Here is a 25312-nt window from a genome sequence, read left to right as displayed (position 1 = left end):
CCTTAAACTTAATCACCTTAACGCTAACCTAACCCAAGCCCCATCCAGGTAGCGTTAGGGTGTTTAATCATCAGGTGAAACAAGCTAGAGGGGTTAAGCTTCATGTAACCCAGAAAATCATATTACATAACAATAATCACAAGGTTCTGGTGGGACGATTTTTTTTCTCTTCTGTAAAAATCAATTCCTGCAAGTGACATCCATCTTGGTAACGAGGTGGATAGAGGCCAGGTGGACGAGCATCATTTGTCGTGTGTGTGTGTGTGTGTGTGTGTGACAGGTGTAAGCTCCCGCCATCACACCTGGCTCACCTGCAACACCGTCTTGTGTGAGGAGCTGGGCCAGACAAAACGTCATGAACTCCACCGATCATCCTCCAGCAAGTGTTAACAGGTATGAGAACTCCCACAAGAAAGACCGTAATCATTAAACAAAATATATTGCGTTTACCTAAAAAAAAAAAAAAAAAAAAAAAAAAAAAAAAAAAAAAAAAAAAAAGTTTCATCTTAATAATCTTTCTCTTCATCATGGCGCCCGAGGTGACAGTTCCTCTAGAGACAATACATCAGCCAGGTAATATATAACTCACACGATTCATAAATATTTAGAGCACCAAGACATCTGTCAGGTGAGTTATATTCCGCATCAGTTACCGCCGTCGTGTGAAGTGCCTATCAGTGCATTTTATTCGACACATTTACTGTCCTTTACAACTTCATGTTATTCTTATTCTTTTTCTCGATAGGGCGACGTTAAACCGAAACCAAATTATGACCAATTATAAGACACTTTTACCTGTGTTACTAATTTATCTTGTGTTTACCTATGAGATGAATTAAGGTGTAGTGTGTAGTATGTACTGTACAGTCTGAGCTAAGGGACCGTAGGTAGTGGTGTGGTAGCGTCAAACTTGGTCTATAACACACTTTTACCACCACACTCCACCACCATACTCATTCTACCACCGCACTAACACCACACTCCACTTCCATAACCTCTCCACCACCACACTCCACTTCCATTACCTCTCCACCGCACTCCACACACACACTACCACACAGCACCACCACCACCACCACAACGTCGCAGGCTCAGCAGGTGGGCTCAGGTGAAGCCCATGCCAGTCACATAAATCGCTGCTGCCAGTCCTGTCAAGAAGGGGTGAGGAGAGGGGATTGAAGAGGGGGAGTTGGAAAGGGAAGGGGAGAAGGAGGGAAAGGAAGGAAAGAAGAAAGGAAGAGGATGGGATGAAGGGATGACTATAGGGGAGAGGGAAGAGGGGAGGAAATGTAGAGGGGAAGCAATAAGGGAGGGAGATTTGAGGGGGGGGAGAGAGAGGAATAAGGAAGTGAAAAGTTAGAGAAAATGGAGAAGGTGGGAGGAGAAGAAGAATGGTCGGAGAGGAGGAGGGAGTGAAGGAGGAGGGAAGAGAGGGGCGGGAGCGTGAGGAGGAAAGAGGAGAGGTGAGGGGAGGAGGCAGAGGGAAGAGAGGAGGTGTGGGGGACAGAGAGAGGGGAGGCAAAGGTGAGGGAGGAGGTGGGGGGGGACAGAGGGTGAGGGAGGTGGGGGGACAGAGGGTGAGAGAGGTGGTGGGGGACAGAGGGTGAGAGAGGTGGGGGGGACAGGTAAGAGGTGGGGAGAGGTGGTGGGGGGGGTCCGAGGTAAATCTACGGAGCTGTAACGAGATTTCTAACCCATTTCACTCATAAACAACAACAACATCTTCATCCTCATTAACTAATCTATCACACGAGTCTTACACCTGGATCTACGCACGCCCAGGTACAAACAACAACACCTGTACTACTACACCTCGGTACACGAACAAGCTCAGAAGGATGAATCATTAATATACTTGTGTACGACGCAGTTCTCCCGTGACGTGTGACCAGAGAACAAAGCAAGGAGTGAAGACTTTACTTACGTGGCCAACAAAGCATTTTTCAACACTCTGCCCCCCCCCCCATCATCCCTGAAGAACTTTGAAGTATAGTACAAGAACTGAGTTGTACCCGAAGTTGAAGTCCTGCTTGAGCTTCTATTGGTAGGTGATACAGGAGCCAGGTGTAGGTTGGTAGGTGATACAGGAGCCAGGTGTAGATTGTAGGTGATACAGGAGCCAGGTATAGGTTGGTAGGTGATACATGCTCCAGCTGTAGGTTGGTAGGTGATACAGGAGCCAGGTATAGGTTGGTAGGTGATACAGGAACCCGGTGTAGGTTTGTAGGTGATACAGGAGCCAGGTGTAAAAACCTCAACCCACCAAACAATTTACTGAATGAATCATAGTAATTCACACGTACTGTTATAGTCACATTACACACAGTATTAATCTATATTGGCATTTGAGTGGTGCATCACTGCCCCAGCCCGCGTGTGTCATACACGGCACTAACCTTTGACGTTATTTATTAAAGCTGGGGATGAAAATTTAATGCCGAACGGAACGATTCAATATTTGTTATTTGTCGAAATTACGAGTGTAAAAATAAATAAAACCAATGTGTGATTCTGTGTGCTGTCGCTACACTGCTTATGTGTTGACACAGGGAAAGTGTTGTACAATATTGTGTGACTTTCATAGTGACAGACAGTTCAGAGTAATACAGGAAACGTGATGTAGTTTCCTAAAAAAAAAATAAAAAATAAAAAAATAAAACGGTCTTTCCAAGCGATGACTTCTGAGTTTAGTTTCTCAATGCTTCTCAAGTTAATTTTTTACCTTAACTGGAGGTCAAAAATTGCTTAAACTTAAAATAGCAAGTAAAAAAAAGAGGTACATTTTAAACAAAATTCTTTCTTTATATCTGTACCTTATATTAATTTCAAGGGGGAGCTCAAGTTTGGTGGAATGTGTCCAAATCATAACCTGACCATGAGTAAGAGCTTGGTCTTATTATACTTGACCGTTCCACTCATTCAATATTCTCGACCGTTCCCCAACTCAATATACTACCGTTCTCCCTCACTGCATTATACTTGACCGTTCCGCTCATTCATTATACTCGACCGTTCCCTCACTCAATATACTCGACCGTTCCCCACTCAATATACACACCGTTCCTCACTGCATTAGTCATCTCCGCACCCTCACATACAACAATTCTCCTCAGTACCTTCCTTCCATTTCCTCACTGCATTATACTCTGCCTTTCCCTCACATCTCCTCCCTCAAGTTCAGTAAGAATGTCAACACAGCAGGAGTGAGTAAGGTGCCTTCCCAGTGCCCACTGTCCCACATGGAGCTTGTCTTGGTTTAGCTAATTAGTGGCACACACACACACACACACACACACACACACACACACACACACACACACACACACACACACACACACTTCACACACACACACACACACACACACACACACACACACACACACACACACACACACACACACACACACACACACTTCACCACACACACACACCACACACTCACACACACACACACACACACACACACACACACACACACACACACACACTTTACACACCTAACAGGAAATAACATGACGGGTTACGTAAATGAGTCTGATTTATTTTAACTTCTAATAAAAGTATTTTCTCTTTTAATAGACGACACCGACGAAAACTTTCTTTGTGTAAAAAAAAAAGCTTTGAACGTCATGTCAGTATCACTCCCTCCAAAATGACTATCCGACCTGACCCCCAAACAACTTTCTAAAACACCTTTCTAATCTAACCTAAAAAGCAACTTTCTAAAACACCCCTTTAACTTGAACCTCAAAACCCACTTCCCCAACCTGACCTCCAAACACCACTTTCATCCAACCTTTAGTAAAGATCTCATACAAAATTTATATACGCAAAAGTCTTCTGCGTTTCGGGAGCCACTAAGCGAACACAATCCCAAGTGAAATATTTAAAACTGTGAATCTCATCCTTTTCTCCTTCGTTTTAAAGCCGGAAGTCAAAGATGCCTGAGAGAGAGAGAGAGAGAGAGAGAGAGAGAGAGAGAGAGAGAGAGAGAGTTTGTGTTTCTTTCAAGTGGAGGAAATATAAATACAGTAAAAGCTTTACTGAGAAAGATGTAAATAAGGCGACGTCCATTTTTAAAAACCTCGATGTCATCAATGATTCAGGGCAACACGGGCGTAACTCTAGCCAAATGGGAGACTCTTGTATCCTCGTCTCTTGTTTATCTACCCCAGGTGTGGCCAGATGACTAGTCCAGGTGTGGCCAGGGTGAATATGTTCTATATGTGGCCAGGTGAATGTGTTCTATATGTGGCCAGGTGAATGTGTTCTATATGTACAGGTGAATGTGTTCTATATGTACAGGTGAATGTTCTCATGTGGCCGGGTGAATGTGTTCTATGTGGCCAGGTGAATGTGTTCTATATGTGGCCAGGTGAATGTGTTCTATATGTGGCCAGGTGAATGTAAGTGTTCTATGTGGCCAGGTGAATGTGTTCTATATGTGGCCGGGTGAATGTGTTTCTATATGTGGCCAGGTGAATGTGTTCTCTATATGTGGTCAGTGAAGAGTGTCTATATGGCCGGGTGAATGTGTTCACTATGTGGCCGGGTGAATGTGTTCATATGTACAGGTGAAATATGTTCTATATGTGGCCGGGTGAATGTGTTCAATATGTGGCCGGGTGAATGTGTTCTATATGTGGCCAGGTGAAATATGTTCTATATGTGGCCAGGTGAAATATGTTCTATATGTGGCCACGTAACCAATCCTAGTGTGTCGGTGTGGAAATCTTGCAGAAAATCTCCAGACACAAACAAACCCTCGCCCACGAATAAATCCGGGAGACACAAGACTATCATATATCAGGAGCCTAAATACCCAGACTCACCTTAGCCTTTCTCTCGCCCTCTCTGTCTCTACCCTCTCTTTCCTCTCTCTCTCTCTATTACCCCTCTGTCTGTCTCTGTCTCTACTCTCTCTCTCTCTCTCTTTGACTCACTGGGTCTGTCAACCTGTACAATCATTTCCTAAATCACTAAACCTCTTCCCCTTTCTCTAAACGTCCTCCTGTTTACTCTAGACATCACTAAGTACTGTATCTTAAAATCACAACCGGGAAGAGGAGGAGGAAGAGGAACAGGAGGAGAAGGAGAGGTAGTGCGGGATAGCAGAAAGAGGAGGAGGATGGGGAGGAAGAGGAGGAGGGAAGGAGGAAGAGATGGAGAAGGAAGAGGAGGAGGGAAGGAGGAAGAGATGGAGGAGAAGGAAAAGGAGGAGGGAAGGAGGAAAAGAAGGAGAAGAAAGAAGAGGAGGAGAGAAGGAGGAGGAGGGGGAGAGGAGGGTGTGAACCATCTTCTGGAGGTAACTAGAGACAGCTGTTTAGTGGGATGTAAATAATGATTGGTGGTAGGAAGAGACGACCAATCAGAATTCCGGAAGATTAGGCACCTCAGCATATTCCACCTGATGATTAAACAGACTAAACCAATCAAATATAACCAAACCTATCCTAACCCGATCTAATATAACCTCCCCAGGTAGCGATAAGATGCTTAATAGGTGAAATATACGAGGGGTGTCTAATATTCAGGTGATCTAAACCAACCCAATAACCCTAGGAAAATAAAGAAAAGTAGGTCAAAGTTTTGCTAACAACTTGGAGAGTAATTACGACCCCCCGGGCAGCTGAACAAGGTCACGGTACTTGTAAATTGCATCTCTTCCTTGTGATTATGAGGGAGAGAGTTAGAAAAGTTAGGTTACTTTTAGTGGTTGTGGGAAAAGCCTGGAGGGTGAGGGAGATACCTACATAAAAGGGAGAGTTTTATAACGGGGGAGGGGGGGTGGAGGGTTTGTATACACGAGGAAGTACTGTAGATGGTGGTATATTAAATGCCGTGTGTGTGTGTGTGTGTGTGTGTGTGTGTGTGTGATAAGAGAGTGAATAAAATAAATAAATAAATAAATAATCTAAATAAATAAATAAATATACAGTTTGTTTACTATTCTGTGTGTGTGGACTTTACAGGCGTTCAAGGACTACAGACAAAAAGCTAATTGAAATAAATGTTTTTTCGGTAGGAAAAACCCCAACTCCCACAACACCTTAAAATATGATGAAATTGGAACAACAAATTTAAATATGATGAAATGGAAAAAAACACCTTAAAATAGGATGAAATTGGAACAACAAAATTTAAAATATGATGAAAATGGAAAAAAACCTAAAATAGGATGAAAATGGAACAAAAAAACCAAATATAGGATGAAAGTGGAACAGAAAACCTTTTAAAACTCCTGGTAGAAAATTGCAGCCTCAGGCAACTGGACAAGGTCATTGTTACTTGGAAATTACATCTTAATGTCATTATTACCTGGGGAGTTAGAAAAGTTACCTGGGATCACTGAAAGAGAAAGAGAGAGAGAGAGAGAGAGAGAGAGAGAGAGAGAGAGAGAGAGAGAGGCTAGTGGTTGGTATCAGCAGGTAGTCTGTTTACCTGTCCTTCAGTGTTGAGTAATTGGGTACAGAGAGCAAACTTGATAAGAGGTTAACACTGTAATTCTGAGGCTATTAATGTAATTTTGAGTTTAAGAGTGTAATTTTCAGGTTAATAATGACATGTCGAGGTTACCAATGAAAAGGGTCTTATAGGTTTGACTGCATGTAAGTACTTGGGCAGTACAGTTGCCTCGTGTGGTAGCAGCGTCCGTCTCTGGTGGTGAGAGACGGCCAGCCATTCATCTGATAGGTGAGTGGAGTTCATTTTTATTATGGTTATGACGATGCTGTTATTGTAAGAAGAATGACTCACAAAGAAATGTATCACCTGAGACCAACTAGAGAACTGTGTCGTGTATGTTCGTAAATAGAGGTGCCAGGAAGAGACGACAAGACGACCACCCCCAACGACATTGACGTACGACCACCCTCAAAAATATTTAACACATGACCACATCCCCTGACCCCCTAAAAAACATTGACAGATTACCGAACATAATTTTTTTTCTTCTCATAAACACTAACCGGAAGATTACACCAAAAGGTAACTGAACAAGGTCATTATACTCATAAAAATCACCAAAGATTACCATCATCTCAGGGGTGAAGGTAGAAAAGTTAGTATATTGTAATTACCTGTAAGGGTTGAGAGGTGGAGAGGTGGAGAGGTGGAGAGGGTCACTTCCTTCCCACGTGGATTATATATTTTTTAACCTCTCATGAAGTGTGTGTGTGTGTGTGTGTGTGTGTGTGTGTGTGTGTGTGTCAAGGTCAGGTCAAAGGTCAAGGCTAGGTCATGGGTCAAGTCACAGGCCAGGTCATAAGTCAACACAATTTAAGGTCAAGTCACAGAAATACAAGCCAAGGTCAACCATACTTCAAAATGCGGTTCTCAAAGGCAGCTTCTAGTTGTTTACAGTAGAGTATGACCCAAACGGTGGTGATATAGGGGTGGGGGGTGATGGTTGTGGGATGGGTGTGGGGGTGTGGGGGGATAAGTTTACTAAGCGTTCCTGGATGGTTAAAGCTCCACGCTGCACCAAAAGAAACTTATTTAATGCGATTTAAATGGGAGGAAGGAAGAGAGGCGACGGCGGGCGACACCGGGGCTGAACTCTAACACCCGGTACTGTGTTTAGATTATTCTTTTTTATTGTGGCACCTGAGGTAAAGTTTCTTGATATGAAGATAAATTAGATTATTTCACCTGAACATTAGATAGAATTAGATTATTTCACCTGAACATTAACCACCCTAAAAGGTAACAACCTAACATAACATAACGTAACCTAACACTAACTAAACCTAACCTAACACTAACTAACCTAACCCCAGGTAGCGTTAGGATGAGGATTAATGTTAAGAGAAATAAGGGCAGTATTTGGTACACGCACGTAATAAACAAATGATACGCATCTACGCACATGGACTTACACATATACGCACACACACCTACACGCCTGTACTGTATATGCGCACACACACACCTACACATATACGCACGGTACATCTACGCACATACTTTTACACATATACGCCCACAGACTTACTCAGCATAAAAGCGTACGAGAAGCTTGTTACGTGTTATCAGAATTATCAGATAACATCGACAAGTCAACAGACCAATAATACGTCCAGCAACACAATCACCCTTCGTGTATCGGGACAGTCAGCAGGTCAATAAGGCCCAGAGAACCAAGGCAGAATAATAAGTTAGTCGGCAAAGTGTCAGCAAACTAAATGAAATACATCAGCACGGAACGCAGACTCTCCTGACATATCAGCTACCACTTAGACAGGCAGATGGGTCGTTAAAGTGCCCCACTCTCGACCCGACCATCACGCTGAGGGCCTAGGTGCCACAGCCACTACCATCTGATCCATAACGGCAAATCTCACTGGCCCCACTGTCGCATTCCCGGGACCCGCAGTGCCGCTAGACACCTGTGACACCTTTAAGTGCCACTAAACTAGTAATGTGTTATATGCCTGACGGGAGATTCACGAGGATCTATACTGGCACTGTTATGATCGTGAGTAATGGCACTGTTGTCATGATCTTTATTGGCACTGTTGTCATGATCTTTATTGGCACTGTTGTCATGATCTTTATTAACTAACATAGCCTCAAACATATCCTGACCTAGCTTCGCCATCAGTACCACATAAAAACTACAGCTGCATGTTGGCCGATGTTCTTGACAGCTGACAAAAACCACAGGATACTGACTGGTGAGTGTTGGCAGGGCGGTAACACAGTCAGTGCGTGTGTGTGGGGAGGTATCGTGGTCAACATGTTTCTGTCGTAGTTTAACAGAGCCAATCGGAATCCGTTCTCAACCTTGATCACTGAGGTATTACAAATTTCACATACGAGGCTTAGCAAGTCTTAAAATCCTTAATTCCAAGAGCAACATGAGTCAGTGAGTCATCTCGGAGCAACATGAGTCAGTGAGTCATCTCGGAGCAACATGAGTCAGTGAGTCATCTCGGAGTAACACGAGTCAGTGAGTCATCTCGGAGCAACATGAGTCAGTGAGTCATCTCGGCGTCTCACTACTCCACATGTTATAGCTTCTTTAGGTTTACGAATGATCAAAACAGAATCTTCATTATCTTAAAACGTTCGAGCTATGGACACCGTTGGTTCTTTATGTCCAAGACGACACAACCACACCTGCGATCGTCTGGGTAGGAATAAATCAGTGAAATAAACACCGTGTGAGATGTTTATGTTTGGGTAACGTCAAATACGCGATGTATCCCACGTGAGTCCTCAGTTTCCCTCGTCTAAATAATCGGATCATGGCTTATTACTCACCTCCTCTGAGCTCTTCTTTACCTGGAGGGAACAGCACTAAAGTCCCCTGTAATACTCGCAAGAAAATCCTTCCCACCTCACAGGAGTAGTCAAGTTTACACCTGGGGGGAGGGTCTGGAGGCTTGGATATGGCCACACAGGGAGTAGGAGAGGATATGGCCACACGGGGGGGAGGTGTACAATATGCCCCCTGCCCCCCCCCCCTACACTATACCGTAACTTGTCAGGCAAGCCTTTAGTGACTTACACTCATACGGTGCCCCCCCCCTCCCCTCGACTTCTGTTACCTTAACATAAATAATATTCTGTACAGAGATGAAATATTGTTTTTTCCCAATTCCCCGACCATGAGATGTAACACACAGATAACTGAAGTACGGGGCGAACAAGAATAGGTTCCTTCATAGATGACATATTTAATACTTTGTTGACATCTTTTTAAATTATGAGAAAATGAATATCACAGTGTATTAAATGTTGGCAGGATACTATGTTATTCCACCTACAGCAGCAATGTGGCGACAGGAAACCTAACATAGCGCGGGTGGTCTTCGTAAACTACGGCATGTGACCCATCTCGTCTCGACAAATTACTAAACTTGCGAGATACTCCAAGACTTACCTCTAGGAAATAACCAACACTTTCATTTAATCCTAGTGAGATAAGAGTACATGGTTTAGTGCTTTTGTTACCATGGTTACGTCTGGTTTGTCACCTTGTTAGTAGAAGATGGTTAAAAGCTATGAGGGAGGAGCCTAGTGAGAGTGACATGTTCTCCTGCAGCTTTAACCTTGGAGGCGACGCATAACAGCAGGTGATGGAGAGGTGGGGTTCGGAGCCTGACACCTCACGGCCCCGGGAATGACTCTCAAAACTGGTATTGAGACAGTAAGTGGGGGCGGGCCTGGCGGTGTTGATGTGTTGCTCCGGGAACTGCTGCCTCGGCGGCTGTTCCTCGAATATCCGGGTCAGGCTCGGCCCATCGTTACCCAGGAATGGTTGCCTCGAAATTGGCTCTTTCGCAAGATAGTATCACAACCACTTTCCCGAAATACCGACAGGGAAGGTGGTGAAGGCGGGGAAAGAGACGACCGCTGGGGACACTATAGGCGGCGGCGGCTCGAGTTAGTGTCCACCAACTTGTCTCAAACAGTCTAAGATTGTTGAGAAGGTTCCTGTAGTATCACAGTAGTGGCCTCGGCAACAAGTTTGTGGCTCACAGCGAACAGAAGCAACACTCCTCCAGGCCATGACAACATACACTAATGAAACGTTTGTGGCAGGAACCACCACAACCACCACCTGCTGACACTGACGGGAAGTTCAGATCCATACAACTGGAAAACGGAAAGTCTGGAGGTATTTTACGAAAAGTTGCGTCATGTAGCTTCCTTTATACTGTACGCTTAGCTTTTCTGTTTCTCTTATTTGTTCACGTCTAACAGTGTACTTGATAATACTGAAGAAAAAACTACTATATATAAAACCGTCAATAAATGTAAGAGAAAAATTATACATAAGCTTTTGTGTACTGATATGGCGAGTAAAAAGTAATATAGGAAAATTGCCTTGAGGGTATTATGAAGGTTTAAGATTGGACGCTTTTAAATGCCATGAATAACATTACCTATAATACAATGGTTCTGGAGAGACATATATGACAGGAAATGTGTTTTATATGACTGAGAAATACAGCTAATTTTCTTGCGACATTTTTAAATAACTTCGAGAGTTAAACGATAAGATAAAAATGAAATAATTTGCAAAAATTAAAAAAGTAAAATTTACATACCGAACCTGTAGCAGTAATTTATTAAACAATCTGAACAGATCGTCTTTATCTTGATCTCTGTGACTCACCTGCGAGTCATAGCTCCAACAGGTAGAACATCAGGCACACACGAGGGTCAGTGTCAGCAGATGTGAGGAAGATGACGTGTGTCTTAAAGATAGTTGTAGTTTCTTCTTAATGTAGCTTTTGATTACAAGAGAATAATGGTTCATGGTGGCGTTGTAGAGGATCTTTTCACACAAACACACACACTCCAGTAGGAACACCGTGGTGGGGCGAGGACCCAGGAACACCGTGGTGGGGCGAGGAGGACCCAGGAACACCGTTGTGGGGCGAGAAGGACCCAGGAACACCGTTGTGGGGCTGGCAGGAGCTCTTACCACCATGTAAATGCCTTTAGTCGCCCACCGAGAGGCCCGCCACTCCCCGCTCCACCACTCTCCCGCCCCATTAACTGAAGACCGTTTGTTAACTTTCATCGGTATTGGGCTGAGTTTAACGGGTCGTAGTATATTGGGTGATGGCGCGATGGCAGTTTGTGGGAAGGGAACGACTTCTTTGTGGCAGTGATTTGGAAGGTGGCATGAGGGAGGTGCAGCTCCCTTGTGCCGCTGGGACACTCAGGAATGGCTTTGAGGAGGTGCTGCTGCCGATTTGTATACATGACCTGCCACGGAGGTGAATTTTATGTCCTTAAAAAAAAGTCATTAATTAAGTTTGGACTTGAAGTTGTGGAGTGGTGCACGCGCTCGCCTCTGAAACAAGAGGTCCTGGGTTTGATTCCCAGCCACGGTATAGAACTTTGTGCAAGGCCCCTCACTCCATTTACCTCCGCCCACCCAGCCGTGTTTGGGGACTTGGTTGTAAATCGATCGGCGTATGGTGTTGGCCAGGTGATGGTGAGTGTGTGGGTGAGTTGTAGAGTTTTCCTTGACAGCGGGTGACACAGCTCGCTGACTTTGGTTGTCCTCGCTGTGTTAGCTGCAGCTGTTACATCTTCGACACATTTCACCCTAGATGCTTTAATATAATAACTACCCGTTTTTGAAGGGGTGTCTCACTTAACTAAAAACGATTATTGAGACTTTAGCAATACAATCATTCTCACTTCCTGGTGGGTGAGAGACATCTTGAGATAAGGTTCGTCAGACAGGTAGCGAGACACCTGGTAGACAAAATCATGTTCAGTGTTCTGTATGTCAGGAGGTATTTCTTTAACAGGATACTTGGTTAGTTTAGGAGGTACCTCTTTTACGTAATATTTGGTTATATCACGAGGTACTTATTTGACGATGTACTTATCTTACGAAGTACTTATTTTACGGATACATATTTTACGAGGTATTTCAATTACTGGGTACTTATTGTACGGGTTACTTATTTTACAGGGGCACTTATTTTACGGGGTATCTATTTTTATAGGGTTCTTATTTTACGTGGTACTTATTGTACGAGGTACTTATTTTACGAAATACTTATTTTCCGAAGTACCGTTTCCAGTCAACGTTATATTATTGGTGTGTTGTGGTGGTGATAGATGACCCACCTCACCCCACTGCCTGCATGCATAATAAAAGGCTTCTAGGACCCACAACGCTGACAATACTGTGTTGGCATCAGCACTGAATCTTGTACAGGAGGTCAAACTACTACCACTACTGCTGCTAAACTGACCTAATATAGCTCTGCAGGTCATTATTACTGAGACCTGATGTAGCACGGTAGGTGACCTGGAATTACGGTACAAGTCAGATTACCATTACTAAGGTGACCTGGTATACCGCAGCAGGTCCTGACAGGTCACCACCACCTGAAGACCTACACGCGTGGGTTGATTACAGGTACACATAGGTTGATAAACATTGAATAAAAGGTTTATAAAAACATCATATAACTATAACATTACCTTAAAACACTCACTATAAACATTACATAAACACACAACATTATCTCATATAAAGCCAAAATATAACAAACTCAATAGATATTAATTTTTCCTTTGTACGTAAAACCAGATTTTTTTCTACTTATAATGACTCATATTTCTCATCTTTTCAGGTCCCTCATCCATCGTGCTGAGTCGAGGTGAGTCATTGCTTATGTGTGAGTCAAGATGGGTATAACATTCAACCCCCGGATACGGACCCAACACCGAACCCGAATCTTTTTAAATTTAATACAGTGAATTTGGTTAGGTTAGGTTTTTGGGAGTTGGCTGGGTTTAGGGGTAGGTTAGGTTAGGATTAGATTAAGTTAGGTGTAGTTTAGGTTAGGTTAGATTAGGTTAGGTTAGGTTAGGTCTCAGCACTTCCTTACTTCCGCATCTGCATGATCCTTCCCCTTACATCTACACCTCCTTAGTCCTCCACTCCTACCTGGCTTTCCACACCTGTCTAACCCTACCTATACCTCCACACTTACCTGTCTTCCCACACCTACCTGACTCCTCCTCCATACATGTCAAGCAGCCTTTTACCTGTAATTTCACTGACCCTCTTCACCGTGACTTTATTCCCCTCTCAACAGTCGGGTTTTTTCCCCCGTCCAACAACTTCCTCCCCATCTGACTATTTCCTGCCTCTCTCCATTAACTCTCACTACTTTTCCCACTCACCGCCTCTTGTTTCCTTTCTCCCTAACAGGTCTCTGCTTCTCTCTCTCTCTCTCTCTCTCTTTGTCCTTGTGTGTGAGTGTGTGCGTGTCTTTCTCTACTCTCTCTCTCTCACATAGCTATTTTTCTCTGTATCTCATCCAAATTCCCCCATTTCCTTTCTATTATCTCCCCATTACTCCTTTTGTCTCTCTTCCTCATCCGTATCTTCCAATGTTCTCCAAATTATCTCTCCCGTCGCTGGATATTACAGTATCTCCATCATGAGACCTCCCCTTCTCTCGTTCTCCCAATATCTTTCCCTCTGCCATTCCATCTTTTCCAGTAACGAGTGCCTATATCCTGTACCCTGACAGCAACAACGCCAGTGCAGGAATTACCTCACTGCCTGGCGTATCGTATCTTTCACCAGCCAGTCTTCCAGTCTTTTTGCAAACAATATTTACTAAATATGAAGCAGTGTCATGGTCAGTGAACGCCAGACGCATCTTCGTTCTATCAGCACCACCACCACTACCTGTGTTTCATAATGCAATCTTACATCTCTTTAACGCCAAACGAACTTATCTTCGCTCGCCTGTTTTTCGCAACTTATTACTATCTCTTATGCCCCAAGGTTATGTTCATTCAGTGCCAGACTTATGTTTGACCGCTTTCTGCCAACACGGGCGTTGGTTTAGGATACTTCCACAGGTCTACGGACTCCCTGACTGGCCAAGATCTGTCAGTCGGTATTTTGAGTGTCGACTCAGGACACCTGTTGCAGTGGGGTTTAATGCACTCGTAAACTTGTATTTACGAGTGAACTGGCGGAGTCGAGGTGTTGTTTTTCTCGTCTCGTTTATTCCTGGTTGAGACCTGGGAGTATTTGGTCTCGTCTGTACCCTGGTCGACACCTGTTAGTGTTGGCCTCGTCTGAACGCTGGTTGAGAACGGTTAGACTAAACTGGTTGACTTATCCTCGTTTTCTCCTGGTTGCTTGAAGGCTGGTAGACCGCGAGGGTAAGGTCGGTGAGAGAGAAAAAGAGAAAGAATGCGAAAGAGGGGGAAGGGGGGGGGAGGGGGGGTAAGACGAGGCCTCAGAATAATGGGTCACATGTATCTTGATAATAATGAGGTCTCTTATATTTATCTTCAAGTTAGACGCCTTAACAAGTTTCACTTTATTCTATATCTTATGGATTTATGAGGTGGGTCACAGGTAGTTCGGGCAGGCATGACGGTTCTATGGAGTGTTGCTCTGTACTCTTTCTCTACTCTCTACTTTCTCTCTACGTATCCATCTATCCAGTTATATTTCTTTCTTTTTCTCTTGGTTTATCTCTCACCCTACAACTTTATCTCTGTCTCTATCGTTCTCCGTTTCTCTCCTTCAAGCGGTCTCTCAGTTTCACCAATAAACGTTCCTCTCCTCCCAACAGTGCCTCAGTTTCACCAATAAACGTTTCTCTCCTCCCAGCAGTGCCTCAGTTTCACCAATAAACGTTTCTCTCCTTCCAGCAGTGCCTCAGTTTCACCAATAAACGTTTCTCTCCTTCCAGCAGTGCCTCAGTTTCACCAATAAACGTTTCTCTCCTTCCAGCAGCGCCTCAGTTTCACCCAAACGCAGTGCCTCAGTTTCACCAATAAACGTTTCTCTCCTTCCAGCAGTGCCTCAGTTTCACCAATAAACGTTTCTCTCCTTCCAGCAGTGCCTCAGTTTCACCAATAAACGTTTCTCTCCTTCCAGCAGCGCCTCAGTTTCACCAGCAAACGTTCCTCCTCCTCCTCTGTTTCACCTCCGACACGTTTTCCAGCTCCTCCCACACCTTGATGACCCTCCCTCTCTCTCTTCCTGTCTCTCTCACTCTCATTTATCTCTCGTCTTTCTTCTGTCTCTACGTAGCTCTACTTATTTCCTTATCTCTGTGGAAGTCACTCGTTTGCTTTCTCTATTTTCTGTTCTTAATTACTTCTTTCTTATTTTGTCTTTCGCTTTTCTTCTGTTTTACTTCTACAAGTTTTTTCTTCTTCTTCTTCTTCTCTCTCTCCTCTTTAGGTCATCTGTCTTTATATAATTTTCTTATGCCTTTCGTTTATCTGTTCCTACCTTTCTCTCTTTTATCTTTCTTATGCCTCTTTCATTCCTCATCCCTTTCCTCTCTCTCTTTCCTTCATCTCTACCTACCTCTCTTATCTCTCTCTCCCATCTCTTAACTAACCTCTTTCATCATCATCTTTCTCGTGCCTTCTTTCTTCTTCTTTCTTCATCTTCTTCTTTCATCCAAACTTCCTTTGCCTCCTTGTTTACTGGGAACCCACTTCTTTCGGGTCTCTTTATATTTTCCATCTCTCTCTCTCTCTCCATCTCTCTCTCTCTCTCTCTCTCTCTCTCTCTCTCTCTCTCTCTCTCTCTCTCTCTCTCTCTCTCTCTCTCTCTCTCTCTCTCTCTCTCTCTCTCCTCAACGCTCGCAAGACCCTCCCTTAACACCAACGTTGCTGGCCATAGATAGATTAGGTGGATAAGTTAGATTAGATAGAATAATTATATAGATAGTTGATAGATATTATGTAGATTGTTTATGTAGATAGATAAATAGATAGATAATTTATATGTGAGGTTTAAGGTTCATTTATTTATATTATTGATATGTTTTTGTTATTTTTTTTAAGTAATTGTTTATCATCTATTGAGGTTCGTACGTACAGACAGACAGACAGACATATATACATACACAGACACATAAAAACACACACACACAGACACACATACAGTATACACAAAAACACACAAATAAACAAATAAACAACACACACACACAGACACACACACACACACACACACACACACACACACACACACACACACACACACACACACACATTCTAGCCATCAGTGCAGTAAGTGATTACCATACAGTGCTCGATAGTGCACCCCAAGGAAAAGTCAGACAGTGGGCACTTTATCGGTCAACTTTAAAGTGCCAGTGACAAGGACCACCGCGGTGTTTACATATATCGTGAAAACTGTGTCGGCGACCCCAAGCACCAGGGACAAAGACCACGGTCTTTACGACTGACAAATATTAACAGATGTCTACCAGTGTCAGTGTCCCTCAAAGTGCCGCTAGTGACAAACACTTCCGTCCGCCCACAACAGATTTCAACCGATGGCCACCAATCACTTACTCCCGACGCACTCTGTACCATCTAAAACGTGGGAACGGTTATCCTGATGGCAGTGTTATCGCGCGACTCAAGTCACTGAAAATATTCCACGCGCGGAGCCGTAGGCAAGGCCGTCATGCACATAAGCCCATTAGAACCGTAACCTCCACTAGGAAACCGGAGAAACCCACCCCTGACAGACCATACCACCACACTGAAGTTCCACGGATATGGTATGATCTCCCGTCTTTACTGCTATCCAACGTCACTTCCCTAGCTAACAAGTTCGACGAGCTGGCAACTACAGTCAGGTCAACCGCGGCGAGCGTCGTTGCCATATGTGAGGCTTGGCAAATTGTACCTGAAACGTGTCATATTGAGGGATATCAACTCTTTCATCACCTTCGTTCACAAAGACGCGGAGGGGGCGTTGCCCTCTTCTGTCAAGATGACCTACGCCCGTCACGCCTGGATGTTCAAGTCCCAGCAGATGTGGAAGCATTATGGGTACGTGTCGTGCTCCGGGCCCACCCACGCAATACTGCTTCCATTATAATCTGTGTGGCATACCATCCGCCTCGATCACCCACCAGAGACACTCTTATCAATCATCTCATCACCACCTCAGACCACCTCAGAGTTAGGTACCCATGTGCCAAGTTAGTATTATGTGGGGATTTAAATGAAATTGACACCACTGATATCCAGGACCAGCTATCACTATCACAAGTTGTGACCTTCCCCCACACACGGTCAAAACACCCTTGACCTTATCTTAACTGACTTAGCGGACCAGTACCAACCACCTCAACCAATGCCTCCTATCGGGTGTAGCACACACTTATCAGTGCTCTGGTCCCCAGCTGCCACTCCCACTCAAGTACAGAGACCCTACATCAAGACCTACAGGCCGATTACTGACTCTGCAGTACGCCTCTTTGGGCAGTGGATTGTTCACCATCCCTGGACTGAAGTACTTAGCGTGGATGACGTGGAAACCAAATGGATAAATTATACCAACACCACCACGGAAGCTCACCACCACTTCTTCCCCGAGAAGTCCGTCAGATCTCACCCAGCTGACTTGCCCTGGATCACACCTCGGATCAAAAGACTTATGCAACAGAGAGACAGAGCCTTTCATCTCAATGACCACATCCGCTACAGGTCCCTTCGCAACCGAGTCATCCGCGAAATACGCACTGCAAAGAAGTCCCACTACCCAACCAAATTACAACACCTGAAGCAGACCAACATCAGTCAATGGTATGGTAAGCTTAAAGAACTCTGTGGACTAAACAATAAGACACACCCCCTCCCCTTCCTTAGCCATCTCACTAATGTTGACGCAGCTGAGCAAACAAATAACCATTTCGCTACTATATGCCAGACGCTCCCACGGCTCGACACAACCACTCTCCCTGCTTACCTACCAGCCCCCCTTCCCACTGACTTAGTAGAAGAATTTGACGTAGCAAAACGCCTGGACAAACTAAAATTAAAACGCTCTACCACCCCCATTGACTTACCAATGAAACTCTTCAAGGAGTTCTCCCCGGAGCTTGCTAAACCCCTCTGCTCCATCATCAATGCTTCTCTCAGTCAAGCCAGATGCCCAGCTGACTGGAAGACCTCTTATGTATCACCAGTGCCCAAGTCAACCAGCCCACAATCCTTAAATCAGCTACGACCTATTGCAATCACCCCAATACCCAGCCTAATCTGTGAAAGTTTTGTGTTTGACTGGGCTTATGCTGATATTGCAGGAGTCGTAGACCCTCAGCAATTTGGCAACATGAAAACTTCCTCCACCACTCACTGTCTTGTCAGCTTTCTCGATTACATATACCGCCATCTCGAGAAACGAAAAACGTCTGTAGCTGTCGCCTTCATTGATTTCACTAAAGCGTTCGACCTAGTCGACCACAATATAATCATAAACAAAGCTATTGACCTCGGGCTTCGGAGAAGTCTCATACCATGGCTTACAGACTTCCTCAGTGACCGACGCCAAGCTGTACGCTTCCGAGGGGCTGTCTCCACCTTTCAGTCACTCGCCTGTGGCGTCCCCCAAGGCACCAAGATGGGACCACTCTGCTTCCTTATGCTCATCAATGATGCCCTAAGAGAAACCCCTGCTCGCTGGAAATATGTCGACGACTCCACCATTGGGATCAGCGTCAACAATTCTGCTCCCAACTATACCGCCCTCCAGGATTTATTGAACAGTCTCCAAAACTGGGCCACCAACAACCATGTCACCATCAACCATACCAAGACCATGGTTATGCACATCAACCTCTCCTCCGACATTGTCCCACCTCCTTCCATTACCCTAGGTCCGAACACACTCCAGGTTGTAGATTCCACGAAGCTCCTCGGCGTCACCATAGACAACAAACTAAATTGGAAACCACACGTCAGTGAAGTTGTCAAAGCCTCCAGTTTCCGTCTCCACCTCCTCCGCCGACTCAAGTCCCTCGGAGTTCCTGCACACGAGCTCCTCAGTGTATACACAACATTCATACTTCCCAAGCTCACCTATGCCTCCCCCACCTGGTCTTCCTCCCTAAATGCCACACAACGTAAACACCTAGAAAAAGTTCAAAAGAGGGCATGCAAAATTATTCTCTCCTCTTCCTACTCCACATATCAAGAAGCGCTCAACACACTGACCCTTTCGACTCTCACTGACCATCACCACGACCTTATCTGCAAATTTGGTAAGAAGCTTCTACACCATCCCCGACACCGGCTCCTACTACCACCTGACATCCCCTGTCCGAGAATTGCTGTTCGACACCACAACCGCATCCAGCCCATACGTGCACGAACCGATCGCTATAAGAACAGCCCAGTCCCAACCATTGTAAAAATTATCAATAACATGTAATAAATCAGTGTATTCACTCCCGGTAAACACTGCTCCTTACACTGTCACTATGTTGAAATGAACTGTAGTTTGAGCTGATCCCCATCTAAGTTATTATATGTCTTATTTGTGTCACTTATGTTACTTGTATATTATTTGTAACTCGTAACCCATTCCCCAAATATGTAACTGTATATTTTCAGCCTTCTGGCTGCCAAGCTCTTTCAATAAACCGTTAATTATTATTATTATTATTATTATTACACACACACACACACACACCATTAATATTAACTCGTCAACATATATACTATTACAAATCATATATCATCATCAGTCCTAATTATCTCAGCTTTATATATATTCATAAAAAAGAAACGTAATATTTGCTCCACTGTCAGCCATCACCCACCAGTTCATTGTCAGCCATCACCCACAAGCCTGTCAGTCATCACCCACCAGCTCACTGTCAGCCATCAACCACCAGTTCACTGTCAGCCATCACCCACCAGTTCACTGTCAGCCATCACCCACCAGTTCACTGTCAGCCATCATCCACCAGCATAAAAGGGCCTCTATTTACTTCCCTATAAATCCTTCTCTCAATAATTCAGGTTTTCACCATGTGTGTGTGTGTGTGTGTGTGTGTGTGTACGTGTGAGTGTGTGTGTACGTGTGTATGTGTGTGTGTACGTGAGTGTGTGTGTGTACGTGTGTGTGTACGTGAGTGTGTGTGTGGTATTTCTCTCCATTTCTCCTTTACAGAAACACACACATACACAGTTATTCACATTTCTCAATTATTTCGCTTCCTTTTTCTACAATTTTCCAACAATGTCCCCCCATCAGCGTCCCTTCCTAATGGGTGTCTCTTCCCTCGATGTCCCTTCCCTCGGTGTCCCTTCCCTCGGTGTCCCTTCCCCCGGTGTCCCTTCCCCCTCGGTGTCCGTCCTTCGGTGTCCGTCCCCTCGGTGAGTGACGCTTCTACCCAATACACCACCACCGCTCTTATTAAACTCCTCTCGAATTTCATCCCCTTGTACGCCATCCCTGCCTTAGTGTTGCGTGTGTTTTGTGTTGTGTTTGTGGGTGTTTGTGTGTGTGTGTGTGTTTATGTATTATGTTAGTGTGTGTGTGTTGGTGTTGTGTTTGTGGGTGTTTGTGTGTGTGTTTATGTTGTCTTGTGTGTGTGTGTGTGTGTGTGTGTGTGTGTGTGTTTCGTGTAAATATTTATGTATGTGTTTGTATTGCGGCAACTATTTACCTCACAAGCTTCCACTAACTCCCACTTTTAAGAATTACGAAACTAATCCCTTAAAAAACAAAAACAAGAACAACTAAACCAAACACTGAATATAAACAATACATAAATATTTTACTCTTCAAATAAACAACAAAAAATATTATATCTTCCAAAATGATGCGAAATACATATAAGAGTTTAAAAAAAAAAATAATAATAATACCTCGGTTCAGTATAATAAGGGAGGAGAATATTGGCTTTTTCAAGAGGGGGTGAAGGCCATTGAGAGACCCAAGTTTTCCTTCCATCAAGCGGTATATTATAGTAAGGTTGGCGGCTAGCTCTCCTTTCCCTCAGACCGACTCATCCCCCAACTCTGTTTATTCTGGACCTCAATATTTGATGATGCTTTTGTAATATTTTATTGAGGCCGCCCTAAATATTTTATTGTAAATGTTTGCGTTCACCTTTGAATGTTCATCCAGTTTACATGGGTGTGCACATCAAAGGGTGCACCGTGACGTGATACATTACAAAAAAAAAGACATATATGCCGTCTCTCTTACACATCTCCGGCAGCCATGATGGTTTTAAAGAGAGAGTATTGACGCAAATTGCAACTGGGAACGATGACATTAATAAAACGTCCTCCCTCTGAACTCTGTGATCGGATTTGTAGAGCAATGTTTACCTAACGAGCTGCCTACCTTTATATTGTTCCTCGCTAGTGTAAAGGCCTGCTATTTGGATAAAGCTGATGGGGTTTCCTGAGCGTGACAATACCCTCCACGACGAGCAAATATGGACTATAAATGTATTTCTGTTAGAGGAATTACCATCACACATCTCAACGTTTATAGGAGTGGTTACTTTGGAGTGGCTATCACCATCTTAATTACAGCTACAGAACAGGTCTTTTAAAAATAGTCTTATATCTTATATTTGATTTAGTTTACATGCACCATAATGTACTATGAGCCTTTTAAAACCTGTGACATTTCTTGTACTGTCAACATCTGTCTAGGTTTCCGTCTAACAGATGTTGTGACGGTAAGGATAAGACTGTAGCCGTGAGGAAAGTTGTCTAGAGAGAGAGAGAGAGAGAGAGAGAGAGAGAGAGAGAGAGAGACGTCACCTTTACATAGTTTCAAACTCACTCACATACACGCTCTCCTATGTAATTAATAACAGTTTTGGACACAGTAATGAGAATCTCTCCTAAGTCTCAGCCGCCGCCGACACTTAGACAACTGCTCGCGTCTTCACATTTCTTGTCTTCACCACCACAACCACAACCACCACCACCACCACCACCACCACCACCACCACCACCACCACCACCAGCAGCGTTTGTCTTTCTTATCACATTCAGCAGTGCTTGTTTGTCTATCTTCATCCCACCACCACAACCATAAACTCCAACACTTGTCTTCATCACTACAAATTCCATCCTTTGTTCATATCATCACCAATAATGAGCATATTCTTGTCACCAACACTATACCTCCCTCAAACCCCCACCACTATCACCAACACTATACCTCCCTCACACCCCCATCACTATCACCAACACTACATCTCCCTCACATCCCCACCACTATCACCAACACTACACCTCCCTCACACCCCCCCACCACTATCACCAACACTTACACCTCCCCACATCCCACCACTATCACCAACACTACACCTCCCTCACATCCCTGGCACCACCATCACCAACACTATACCTCCCTCAAACCCCCACCACTATCACCAACACTATACCTCCCTCACACCCCCATCACTATCACCAACACTACATCTCCCTCACATCCCCACCACTATCACCAACACTACACCTCCCTCACACTCCCACAATCTCCACCATTACTCCCTTGCATCTCTATTCATGCCTCTTGTACACGTCGCCTTAGCTCTCCAGCCACACACACACACACACACACACACACACACAGACATACACACACGTAAACTCTCAAGCATCATTCAAAACACAAAACGACAGTGCCAAACCAACACATCATATTTCACGTAAATTGACTACCACGAGTACATCAAAGGTAGCACCCCTCCCTTTGGCTCTCACGTAGTTCAAATATTAATCATTTATACTTCCAGGTGACACGGAATACCTGAAATGCGTCACACGATTGCCATCGACCTGTACATCACGAGAAAACCAAAAGTAAAAATAAAAATAATAAAAATAAATAAAATAATAAATAAAATAAATAAATAAATAAATAAAGAGACAGGTAAAAAAAATGATCATCTGGAGAATATTACCCATTAGTTTATTTCACCTGAGGATTAAACACCCTATAAATGCTATCTATGGGGAGGGGTACACACACACACACACACACACACACACACACACACACACACACACACAACTCTTTATTTTATTTCTATATTATGATTTCCTGTTGATCGTAAGTCAAGCTCTCAGACGAAGGTATAAATTTTCTGGTGCAGCTAAAACTTTGAACGTCGTAATATTTTATGTCTCAGCTATAAAATATAGCTCCTGGGACGGCTAATATGTCGAAGGTAGTTAAATTTTCTACCGAAGCTATAAACATGAACGTAATTATAGCTTTTTGAGATCTATAATTTCTACCTCAGCTATAATTGAATGTCGTTAGTTCTATATTCCCTCTCAATTATAACTTAACAAACTGTTTTAGCTCTTTAGTATAGCTTATTATTGGGACACAACTGTACTTCCAAACACAGACCAAACACTTCACTATCAGAGGTGACAAAAAGCTATTATAACACTATTGATTAATGGAGAAGTTAAAACATACAATTTCAAAACTTAAATACAAACTAAAGGTTAACAAGTTTTAATATATGAATAATAACCTAACTTAACCTAACCTAACTTAACCTAACCTAACTTAACTTAACTTAACCTAACCTAACCTAACCTAACCTAACCTAACCTAACCTGACCTAACTTAACCTAACCTAACCTAACCTCACCTATACAACCGGTGTCCATTAGAACTGGTTTGTATTTAGCGTCGGCCCATTAGAACAGATAAGCAGTTAGATTAAGCTAGGGTCTATTAGAACAGGAGCCCAACTAACCAGCCACCGTCACGATACAATCAAGAAATCCCTGAACGCATTATCCTTCTCACCGCAAGTTAGTGAAGCCTTCCAGACGAGTGGCTCATTAACGTTCACCTGAGAGGCACACCTGCATCCTCTACATACATACATACATACATACATACATACATATCATTTGTAGATTAAAATTGTATTAAATATTTCTAGGAGAGTTGATATATCTACTGTATGTTATATTACGTGTAAAATAACAGATTACGTTGGAAGGATTTTTGAATCAGGTGAAGATTAGACACCCCAGGTTATTTCACCTGAAGTTTAACCACTCTATCACTAATCTAATTTAACCTACCCTAATCTAAGTTAACCCCTGAAGTAACGCTAAGGTGTTTAATCTTAAGGTAAAATAAGCTGGGGTGTCTAATCTTCACCTGACCCGAATTTTCGTTCATCAGGTAAAGGTGGTAAACTGTAAAGTTGTTAACACCTGTAAAATATCACAGGTAAGGCCATTTAGTGATCCAGATTCTAAACACAAAGAATGGAAATTGACACAGTTTGCGGGACATATCCAAATGTGAAAAAAAATCTAAATAAATTTAATTTGTTTCATTTGATCTTTTTTTCCCCAGGCCTTTGAGGTTCCCCCATACAGTGATAATTGCCAACTATCCTGCACTAAATCCCACGCCACATTTTATTTCATCCAGTACAGTACCCGGTTCTATCAACAATTTCAAAAGGGATTTTTATGTATATTTTAAAGCCGATTCCCGCCTACAGAGTGACGGTGGGGGGGAAAAACACGAGTTTGAACACAGGATCAGCTCAGGGGATTACAGGCAGGGCGACATACGGCCCCCTTGTGATGTTTTATTGTCCTACTTGGTGAATAAACTTGGTATGAAAATAATTAAGATTTTTTTTCTGCTGATGACTGGCAACTCTGGTTAGTGAATGAAGAAATTGTTTTATTACTACGGTAAAAAAATTATCTGGTCACACACACACACACACACACACACACACACACACACATACACACACACACACACAACCAAACTTTAAAAACAAAATATTTATCCATATGTTACAACCATTTTTCCCTATGGCAACATGACCGATCGGGAGAGAGAGAGAGAGACGTGCCATCTAACCCCCAGAGAACATTTATGCACACAGGCGGTGGTAACAAATAGTCCTCTGTTCCATTACCACAGTGATGGAACCCTGACGGCCGACACACCGTCCATCATCGTGGTGTTGGCCGCAAAACTCTTGGTCTTCCTTTGCCA

General features: G+C 43.6%; 1 long non-coding RNA gene across 1 annotated transcript in view; it reads left to right on the top strand.

The window, feature by feature from the left end:
* Positions 1 to 25312, top strand: part of LOC121861464 — a 73155-nt gene that overhangs the window by 26727 nt on the left and 21116 nt on the right. Inside the window, exon 2 of the long non-coding RNA XR_006088030.1 lies at positions 13116 to 13142. This is a non-coding gene — a long non-coding RNA (uncharacterized LOC121861464). The remainder of the gene's footprint in view (positions 1 to 13115; positions 13143 to 25312) is intronic.

The sequence above is a fragment of the Homarus americanus genome, unplaced genomic scaffold, assembly GCF_018991925.1.
Source record: "Homarus americanus isolate GMGI-L3 unplaced genomic scaffold, GMGI_Hamer_2.0 scaffold24260, whole genome shotgun sequence".
Taxonomy (NCBI): Eukaryota; Metazoa; Arthropoda; class Malacostraca; order Decapoda; family Nephropidae; genus Homarus; species Homarus americanus.
Note: the sequence above shows the minus strand (reverse complement) of the source record. Positions and strands in the feature narration are given on the sequence as shown.